The sequence below is a fragment of the Nerophis lumbriciformis genome, linkage group LG23, assembly GCF_033978685.3.
Source record: "Nerophis lumbriciformis linkage group LG23, RoL_Nlum_v2.1, whole genome shotgun sequence".
NCBI classification, from domain to species: Eukaryota; Metazoa; Chordata; class Actinopteri; order Syngnathiformes; family Syngnathidae; genus Nerophis; species Nerophis lumbriciformis.
In genome coordinates, this window is record NC_084570.2 from 31532904 (window position 1) to 31544160 (window position 11257).

The following is an 11257-nucleotide window of genomic DNA, read 5'->3' on the forward strand; positions in this document are numbered from 1 at the left end:
TTAAATTCATATTATTTTTATAAACTCAGGAAATACGTCCCTGGACACATGAGGACTTTGAATATGACCAATGTATGATCCTGTAACTACTTGGTATCGGATCGATACCTAAATTGGTGGTATCATCCAAAACTACTGTAAAGTATCAAACAACAGAAGAATAAGTGATTATTACATTTTAACAGAAGTGTAGATAGAACATGTTAAACGGAAAATAAGCAGATATTAACAGTAAATGAACAAGTGGATTAATAATCCATTTCTACAGTTTGTCCCTCATAATGTTGACAAAATAATAGAATATAAATGACACAATATGTTACTGCATACATCAGCAGACTAATTAGGAGTCTTTGTTTGTTTACTTACTACTAAAAGACAAGTTGTCGAATATGTTCACTATTTTATTTAAGGACTGAATTACAATAAGAAACATCTTTTTAATGTACCCTAAGATTTTTTGTTAAAATAAAGCCAATAATGAATTTTTTTGTGGTCCCCTTTATTTAAAAAAGTATTGAAATACATTTTGGTACTGCTAATATTGGTATGGAGACAACCCTAATATACACACATATATAGTTTTGTATGATGTACTCTGTATATCTTAATGAGCAACTTTAAAGTGATGCAGTTAAATAATAGGAATGAAAATATTACGCCTTCATATCATTTTGGAGTGTTAGCATTGAGACACTTCTTGTTGACATCTATTCAATCAGTTGCCGGGTGACATGAGCTGGTTTGGAAAACCGTGGCCTTCCAGATTGATAGTGTTGCTCGTCGCTCCTCCCAACGCTCAGTCGCCATCCAGAGGTCAACACTTGGCAGCCATCTTTAAGCAAACAGATCGTATGCCTGGTGCTCCCAAGCATCATTATACGGGCCCCCGTTTCTCATGCATGGTTCCCTCCAACCGCCACTGGAGGTCTGGGCCTCAGGGTCTTTGTTATAACCCACAATGGCTCTATTCTCCATGAGTTGTAAGAGCTGCGAGACATTGGACACCATTGTGACTCATGGTAACATGACCTCAGACACATGGGAGTGTTCTTCAACTCCATGACATCTCAGATGCTTTGGGAACGCTCACATGCTGAGTGATACTTGAAGTAGTAAAGCAGTTGAGATATTCCATCATATTTAGCCTGACCCCTACAGTGATCTCACTTAAAGGCTCTGGTTTGTATTACTTGCAGTTGATTTCCTTTCATATTGGCAAGACAACTCCATGACATCAGATTTGACAAGCGTTAAAAATTGTCTTTTATGACTTTCTCTAAACTTTCATGAACAGGACAAATCCAGAGGGGAAACAAAGCTCTTGCAAGTGTGAAGTTCTTCCCGATGTATTAAAGCTCATGTCCTGTTGAGGTTGACTTACATAGCCACATTAATACAGGCATTACAAGACATATTGCATGTTTGGTTTAGGAGTTAGGCTTGAAACTATTTTTTATTGCTTCAAACACATTTTCTCTGGATTCTAAGAACATTATTGTGTAAAAAAAAAAACAATATTTGTGTTTTCAAACCTTACAAAAGCACATGTCTCTTGTAAAACTCACGAAGATACATTAATACAGGCATTATTAGACATATTGCATGTTTGGTTTAGGAGTTATGCTTGAAACTATTTTTTATTGCTTCAAACGCATTTTCTCAGGATTCTAAGAACATTATTGAGTAAAAAAAACTAATATTTGTGTTTTCAAACCTTACAAAAGCACATGTCTCTAGTAAAACTCACAAAGATACATTAATACAGGCATTATTAGACATATTGCATGTTTGGTTTAAGAGTTATGCTTTAAACTATTTTTTATTGCTTCAAACGCATTTTCTCTGGATTCCAAGAAAATAACCCTCTCATATTGAGTGAAAACTATTTTTTGTGTTTGCAAACCTTTCAAAGGCACATGTCTCTAGTAAAACTCACAAAGATACATTAATACAGGTATTATTAGACATATTGCATGTTTGGTTTAGGAGTTAGACTTGAAAAAAAATGTTATAGCTTCAAACGCATTATCTAAGGATTCTAAGAACATTACTGTCATATTGAGTAAAAACACATTTTTGTGCTTGCAAACCTTACAAAAGCACATGTGTTTAGTAAAACTCACAAAGATACATTAATACAGGCATTATTAGACATATTGCATGTTTGGTTCAGGAGTTATGCTTGAAACAATTTTTTATTGCTTCAAATGCATTTTTTCAGAACATTACTGTCATATTGAGTAAAAAACTATTTTTTGTGTTTGCAAACCTTACAAAAGCACATGTTTCTAGTAAAACTCTTAAAGATACATTAATACAGGCATTATTAGACATATTGCATGTTTGGTTTAGGGGTTAAGCTTGAAAAAGAAAATATTACTTCAAATGCATTTTCTCAAAATTCTAAGAACATTACTGTCATATTAAGTAAAAAACAAATTTTTGTGTTTGCAAACCCTACAAAAGCACATGTTTCTAGTAAAACATACAAAGATACGTTAATACAGGCATTATTAGACATATTGCATGTTTGGTTTAGGAGTTATGCTTGAAAAAAAAAATATTGCTTCAAATGCATTTTCTCAGAATTCTAAGAACATTGCTGTCATATTGAGTAAAAAACTATTTTTTGTGTTTGCAAACCTTACAAAAGCACATGTTTCTAGTAAAACTCACAAAGATACATTAATACAGGCATTATTCGACGTATTGCATGTTTGGCTTAGGAGTTATGCTTGAAACTTTTTTTTATTGCTTCAAACGCATTTTCTCTGGATTCTAAGAAAATTACTCTCATATTGAGTGAAAACTAATTTTTGCGTTTGAAACCTTACAAAAGCACATGTCTGTAGTAAAACTCACAAATATACATTAATGCAGGCATTATTATACATATTGCATGTTTGGTTTAGGAGTTATGCTTGAAACTATTTTGTATTGCTTCAAATGCATTTTCTCAGGATTCTAAGAACATTATTGAGTAAAAAAACGAATATTTGTGTTTTCAAACCTTACAAAAGCACATGTCTCTAGTAAACCTCACGAATATACATTAATACAGGCATTATTAGACATATTGCATGTTTGGTTTAGGAGTTATACTTGAAACTATTTTGTATTGCTTCAAACGCATTATCTCATGATTCTAAGAACATTACTGTCATATTGAGTAAAAACACATTTTTGTTTGTATAAACTTACAAAAGAACATGTATCTAGTAAAACTCACGAAGATACATTAATACAGGCATTATTAGACATATTGCATGTTTGGTTTAGGAGTTATGCTTGAAACTGTTTTTTATTGCTTCAAACGCATTTTCTCAGGATTCTAAGAACATTATTGAGTAAAAAAATGAATATTTGTGTTTTCAAACCTTACAAAAGCACATGTCTCTAGTAAACCTCACGAATATACATTAATACAGGCATTATTAGACATATTGCATGTTTGGTTTAGGAGTTATGCTTGAAACTGTTTATTGCTTCAAACACATTTTCTCAGGATTCTAAGAACATTATTGAGTAAAAAAACGAATATTTGTGTTTTCAAACTTTACAAAAGCACATGTTTCCAGTAAATCTCACAAAGATACATTAATACAGGCATTATTAGACGTTTAGGAGTTAAGCTTGGAAAAAAAATATTGCTTCAAATGCATTTTCTCAGAATTCTAAGAACATTACTGTCATATTGAGTAAAAAACAAATTTTTGTGTTTGCAAACCTTACAAAAGCACATGTTTCTTGTAAAACTCACAAAGATGCACTAATACAGGCATTATTAGACATGTTGCGTGTTTGGTTTAGGTGTTATCCTTGAAAAAAAATTGTATTGCTTCAAACGCATTATCTCAGGATTCTAAGAACATTACTGTCATATTGAGTAAAAAAAATATTTTTGTGTCTGCAAACCTTACAAAATCACATGTCTCTAGTAAAACTCACACAAATACATTAATACACGCATTATTAGACATATTGCATGTTTGGTTTAGGAGTTATGCTTGAAAGAAAATGTTATTGCTTCAAATGTATTATCTCAGGATTCTAAGAACATTGCTGTCATATTGAGTCAAAAACTAATTGTTGTGTTTGCAAACCTTACAAAAGCACATGTTTCTAGTAAAACTCACAAAGATACATTAATACAGGCATTATTAGACACATTGCGTGTTTGGTTTAGGAGTTATGCTTGAAACTATTTTGTATTGGTTCAAACACATTTTCTCTGGATTCTAAGAAAATTACTCTCATATTGAGTGAAAACTAATTTTTGTGTTTGCAAACCTTACAAAAGCACATGTTTCTAGTAAAACTCACAAAGATACATTAATACAGGCATTATTAGACATATTGCATGTTTGGTTTAGGACTTATGCTTGAAACAATTTTGTATTGCTTCAAACGCATTTTCTCCGGATTCTAAGAACATCCATCCATCCATCCATTTTCTACCGCTTATTCCCTTTGGGGTCGCGGGGGGCGCTGGAGCCTATCTCAGCTACAATCGGGCGGAAGCCGGGGTACACCCTGGACAAGTCGCCACCTCATCGCAGGGCCAACACAGATAGACAGACAACATTCACACTCACATTCACACACTATGGCCAATTTAGTGTTGCCAATCAACCTATCCCCAGGTGCATGTCTTTGGAGGTGGGAGGAAGCCGGAGTACCCGGAGGGAACCCACACAGTCACGGGGAGAACATGCAAACTCCACACAGAAAGATCCCGAGCCCGGGATTGAACTCAGGACCTTCGTATTGTGAGGCAGATGCACTAACCCCTCTTCCACCGTAAGAACATTCCTGTCATATTGAGTAAAAACTATTTTTTTGTTTGCAAACCTTACAAAAGCACATGTTTCTAGTAAAACTCACAAATATACATTAATACAGGCATTATTAGACATATTGCATGTTTGGTTTAGGAGTTAAGCTTAAAAAAAAATGTTTTGCTTCAAATGCTTTTTCTCAGAATTCTGGGAACATTACTGTCATATTGAGTAAAAAACTAATTTTTATGTTTGCAAACCTTACAAAAGCACATGTTTCTAGTAAAACTCACAAAGATACATTAATACAGGCATTATTAGACATATTGCATGTTTGGTTTAGGAGTTATGCTTGAAACTATTTTTATTGGTTCAAACACATTTTCTCTGGAGTCTAAGAAAATTACTCTCATATTAAGTGAAAACTAATTTTTGTGTTTGCAAACCTTACAAAAGCACATGTCTAGTAAAACTCACAAATATACATTAATACAGGCATTATTAGACATATTGCATGTTTGGTTTAGGAGTTATGCTTAAAAAAAATGTTATAGCTTCAAACGCATTTTCTCAGGATTCTAAGAACATTATTAGAAAATTACTCTCATATTGAGTATAAAACTAATTTTTGTGTTTGTAAACCTCACAAAATCACATGTCTCTAGTAAAACTCACAAAGATACATTAATACAGGCATTATTAGACATATTGCATGTTTGGTTCAGGAGTTATGCTTGAAACTATTTTGTATTGCTTCAAACGCATTATTTTAGGATTATAAGAACAATACTGTCATATTGAGTAAAAAACTAATTTTTGTGGAGGCAAACCTTACAAAAAGCACACGTCTCTACGGACAGATCGAAAGGTCCAATCACAGGAAGCACAGGCTTTGCTTTTGTGGTACAAAGGATAGCACTTTTTAAAGAAAGCACAACAAAGAGTTTGGCAGTGCATACAGTCCAGCTATTGGCCATCACAGCAGCACTACAGTGGGTAGAAGAGTCACAGCTAAAAAACAGGTGGTGGTCTGCTCCGACTCAAGGTCAGCATTAATCTCTATTCCGTATTTTAGGTCGCAAAGAAGACAATATATAGTTAATTAGATGTATGTAAAATATAGACTTAGACTTCCTTTTTATTGTCATTCAAATTTGAACTTTATAGCACAGATAAGAACGTTACATAAGCTCATGGTAGTGCAGGATAAAAAAACAATAAGGTGCATATATAAATAAATAAATATATATAAATATAAATAATATATAAACATATATATAAAATAAATAAATATATATAAATATATATAAATAAATAAATAGATTACTGTACAGATAAATATATTGCACTTTTTCACATGCGTCCACGTTTATGGATGTATGTTATATTGTCTTTTTTATTCCAGTGAGTTAATCCATTTTGGGGGGAGTTGAGGGGATAATTTAATTATGATGCGTTCAAGAGTCTTACGGCTTGAGGGAAGAAGCTGTTACAGAACCTGGAGGTTCTGCTTCGGAGGCTGCGGAACCTCTTTCTAGAGTCCAGCAGTGAAAACAGTCCTTGGTGGGGGTATATTGTTCAGGCTTGAGAGGGTGAAACCAGCATAAGGTTAAAGTTCAAGTTAAAGTACCACTGATAGTCACACACACACTAGGTGTGGTGAAATTCCTATAGGTTCTGGCTGATAAATTGGCAGATCAGCTGGCAAAGCTCTAGAGCAGCACAGAGAGATACCTCTCAGTAAGGCAGAGACAAAATAATTGATTATAGACAAATCTTTTGAAAGAGTGGTAAACACACTGGGACACAAGTACAACAGGAAGACAATTACATGCTATACAGAGCACATGAAGAGTGAGAAGAACTGTAAGGGGGAGCACAGAAGAGAAAGAAATCGTATCTACGGATGGGAATTGATAAGATTTTTCGACTGTGCCTAACGATTTGGCTCCTTAACAGTTCTCTTATTGATTTCTTACTTGGAAAATAGAGAAAAAGGTGGATTAACATCAATATTTTTTGGTTTGGAGGTAATATGATTACAAAGCCTACAGTGAGGTGCATATGCCGCATAAAAAAAAAAAAAAGAGTTTAACAAAATAAAACGTGGAACTGACACAAGAATGTAACATTTATTAACATGTGATATTAACTTATTACATGCAAAGTGGGATATGTTAAGTCTTTATGTATTATAATTGTGATGAATAGAGATGTCCGATAATGGCTTTTTTGCCGATATCCGATATTCCGATATTGTCCAACTCTTAATTACCGATTCCGATATCAACCGATACCGATATATACAGTTGTGGAATTAACACATTATCATGCTTAATTCTGTTGTGATGCCCCGCTAGATGCATTAAACAATGTAACAAGGTTTTCCAAAATAAATCAACTCAAGTTATGGAAAAAAATTGGCAACATGACACTGCCATATTTATTATTGAAGTCACAAAGTGGACTTTTGGAATAATGACAAATAAGGAAGCAACACCACACCAAAGTTTGCAAAAAAAAACTGAAAATCAGTTTGAAATAATGACAAATCAGGAAGCAACACCACACCAAAGTTTGCAACAAAAAAAGGCTCTGAAAATCAGTTTGGAATAATGACAAATAAGGAAGCAACATCACACCAAAGTTTGCAAAAAAAAAAGACTCTGAAAATCAGTTTGGAATAATGACAAATAAGGAAGCAACACTACACCAAAGTTTGCAAAAAAAGACTGAAAATCAGCTTGGAATAATGACAAATAAGGAAGCAACACCACACCAAAGTTTGTAACACAACAATATTTCCTGCTCAAAGTCACGCACGCTAAAAAGAGTTGTTGTCAGTTTGAAGTAAACACGCTTTACTCACAACGGCTGCTACCACGCGTCACTAACCGTCCTCTTAGCCTTCTAGTAAACCACAGGCCGATATTAATCCACTTAAAAAAATGAACAATTGACGTAATATAATAATCCATAAAGTTGCTCTGAATCAAAATGGCCTCCGCTGACAGGTCTCTTAATCCAAACAATATACATCCCTACCTACAACTGTCAATTGTTTCTGGTTCATGTTCGTTTTTATTTGTATTTTATGGTTGTTTTTACGTGTGTTTAATGTGAAATCTATTTTGCTCTCTTCCAAAAGAGATTCTGAATCTCAATGAGTCTACCTTCTAGTTAAATAAATGAAAAAACTGACAGAACTAAAAAACAACCGAGAGGGAGACAGCAAAAGTTTGCAGCAAAGCCTAATTTTTTCCATGTAAAGTCATTCCACGGCACACGTTTTTGTGTCGGACCAGTTGGACTGTTGACGTGGAATTTCGTGTGAAGCGAAGGACACGTCATGGCAACAGGAGCTAGCAAACTAGCATCCGACCCAAAAAGCCCGGCCCCAAATGTTTCTTGTACAAAACGTGAGTTGGCTGTAATCGGATCTCCGCTGTGGTGAGATCATGTAGGTCGCCTGCTAGGAGGCTCCGCGTGCGGCTCCCTCACCTCCTTTTAGCAGGCGTCACTGCAACAAACACTTTAGTATTCTTACCAGGGACTAACAAGATGATTCAAGCAACACATTATTTTATTACAAGAGAGTAATAAGATGATTAAAGCAACACATTATTTTATTACAAGGGAGTAATATGTTGATTAAAGCAACAAACACATTATTATTATTATTACAAGGGAGTAATAAGATGATTAAAGCAACAAACGCATTATTATTATTATATTACAAGGGAGTAATACGATGATTAAAGCGTCACACACATTATAATTATTATTATTATAATCAATAATGACAATTATTTAATTTTTTAATTATTATTATTTTTACTAGAATAATAATAAATTATTATTATTATTACATGGGAGGAATAAGATGATTAAAACACACACATTTGTAGTATTATTATTACTACTAATAATTATTATTAATTATTTTTTATTATTTAATATTAATTATTATTCATTACAAGGTAGTAATAAGATGATTAAAGCAACACACACATTATTGTTATTATAAGTAATAATGATAATTATTGTTAATAATGTTTTTATTAATTTGTATTATTAAAATAATAATACATCATTATTATACTACACGGGAGTAATAAGATGATTAAAGCGACACACACATTATTATTATAATCAATAATGAAAATTATTTTATTTTTTAAATTATTAATTATTATTTTATTAGAAGAAGAATAAATAATTATTATTACTACAAGGGAGTAATGAGATGATTCCAACACACACATAATTAGTATTATTATCACTAATAATAATAATAATTAATTATTTTGTTATTATTTAATATTTATTATTATTACAAGGTAGTAAAAAGATGATTAAAGCAGCACACACATTATTGGTATTATAAGTAATAATTATAATTATTGTTAATGTTTTCATTATTATTTATTATAAAAATAATAATAAATTATTATTATATTACAAGGGAGTAATTAGATGATTAAAGCGACACATACGTCATTATTATTATAATCAATAATGACAATTATTTTATTTTTTAAATTATTGATTATTATTTTTATTAGAATAATAATAAATTATAATTAGAATTATTATTACACGGGAGTAATACAATGATTAAAACACACACATTATTAGTATTATTATTACTAATAATAATAATTATTAATAATTGTATTAATATTTAATATTTATTATTATTATTACAAGGTAATAATAAGATAATTAAAGCAACACACACATTATTGTTATTATTATTAATAATAATTATTGTTAATAATGTTTTCATTAATTATTATTTAGTATAACAATTATAATTATAATTATTACAAGTGAGTATTAAAATGATTAAAGCAACACACACATTATTATTATTAATCATGATAATTAATGATTTAAAAATATATATATATTATTATAATCATAATATTTTTTATTATTATTACAAGGGAGTAATAAGATGATTAAAGCAACACCCACATTATTATTATTAATAATACTAATAATTTTGAAAAATGTGTTAATTAATTATTATTATTATTATAATCATAATAATTGTTGTTATTATTACAAGGGAGTAATAAGATGATTAAAGCAACAAACATTTTATTTTTATTACAAGGGAGTAAAAAGCAACAAAGTTGTGTAGCAACTGTTTAATTAAGCCTTGTCGTAATGTTAATCAACAGCTGATGTTGAAGTCTGAATGTCCATGCTGGAAGCCAGGGGTGTCAAATTTACGGCCCGTGGGTCGGGTCAGGCCCGCCAACGGTTTTCAGGAGCACGTGTGACTTCAGAGTGGGCGGAGCTGTGTGCCAAGATAGAGGCAACATTTGCGTGTTTGCACACGACGTACTTACGCTGCTTTTTAGTGACAACATGTGGATTGTTACGTTCATATTATTAGTGACAGTATACAACATGTGGATTGTTACGTTCATGGTATTAGTGACAGTATACAACATGTGGATTGTTACGTTCATGTTATAAGTGAAAGTATACAACATGTGGATTGTTACGTTAATGTTAATAGTGACAGTATACAACATGTGGATTGTTACGTTCATGTTATTCGTGAAAGTATGCAACATGTGGATTGTTACGTTCATGTTATTAGTGACAGTATACAACATGTGGATTGTTACGTTCATGTCATGAGTGACAGTATACAACATGTGTATTGTTACGTTCATGTTATTAGTGACAGTATACAACATGTGTATTGTTACGTTCACGTTATTAGTGACAGTATACAACATGCGGATGGTTACGTTCACGTTATTAGTGACAGTAAAGAACATGTGGATTGTTACGTTCATGTTATAAGTGAAAGTATACAACATGTGGATTGTTACGTTAATGTTAATAGTGACAGTATACAACATGTGGATTGTTACGTTCATGTTATTCGTGAAAGTATGCAACATGTGGATTGTTACGTTCATGTTATTAGTGACAGTATACAACATGTGGATTGTTACATTCATGTCATGAGTGACAGTATACAACATGTGTATTGTTACGTTCATGTTATTAGTGACAGTATACAACATGTGTATTGTTACGTTCACGTTATTAGTGACAGTATACAACATGCGGATGGTTACGTTCACGTTATTAGTGACAGTAAAGAACATGTGGATTGTTACGTTCATGTTATTAGTGACAGTATACAACATGTGGATTGTTGCGTTCATGTTATTAGTGACATTATACAACATGTGGATTGTTATGTTCATGTTATTGGTGACAGTATACAACATGTGGATTGTTACGTTCATGTTATTGGTGACAGTATACAACATGTGGATTGTTACGTTCATGTTATTAGTGACAGTATACAACATGTGGATTGTTACGTTCATGTTATTAGTGCTAGTATACAACATGTGGATTGTTACGTTCATGTTATTAGTGACAGTATACAACATGTGGATTGTTACGTCCATGTTATTAGTGACAGTATACAACATGTG

The 11257-nt window shown here is 32.2% G+C and overlaps 1 protein-coding gene across 2 annotated transcripts in view; it reads left to right on the forward strand.

Moving 5' to 3' along the window:
* Positions 1-11257, forward strand: part of LOC133622243 (transmembrane protein 198-like) — a 63396-nt gene that overhangs the window by 38913 nt on the left and 13226 nt on the right. The gene's annotated exons all lie outside the window — the stretch shown is intronic.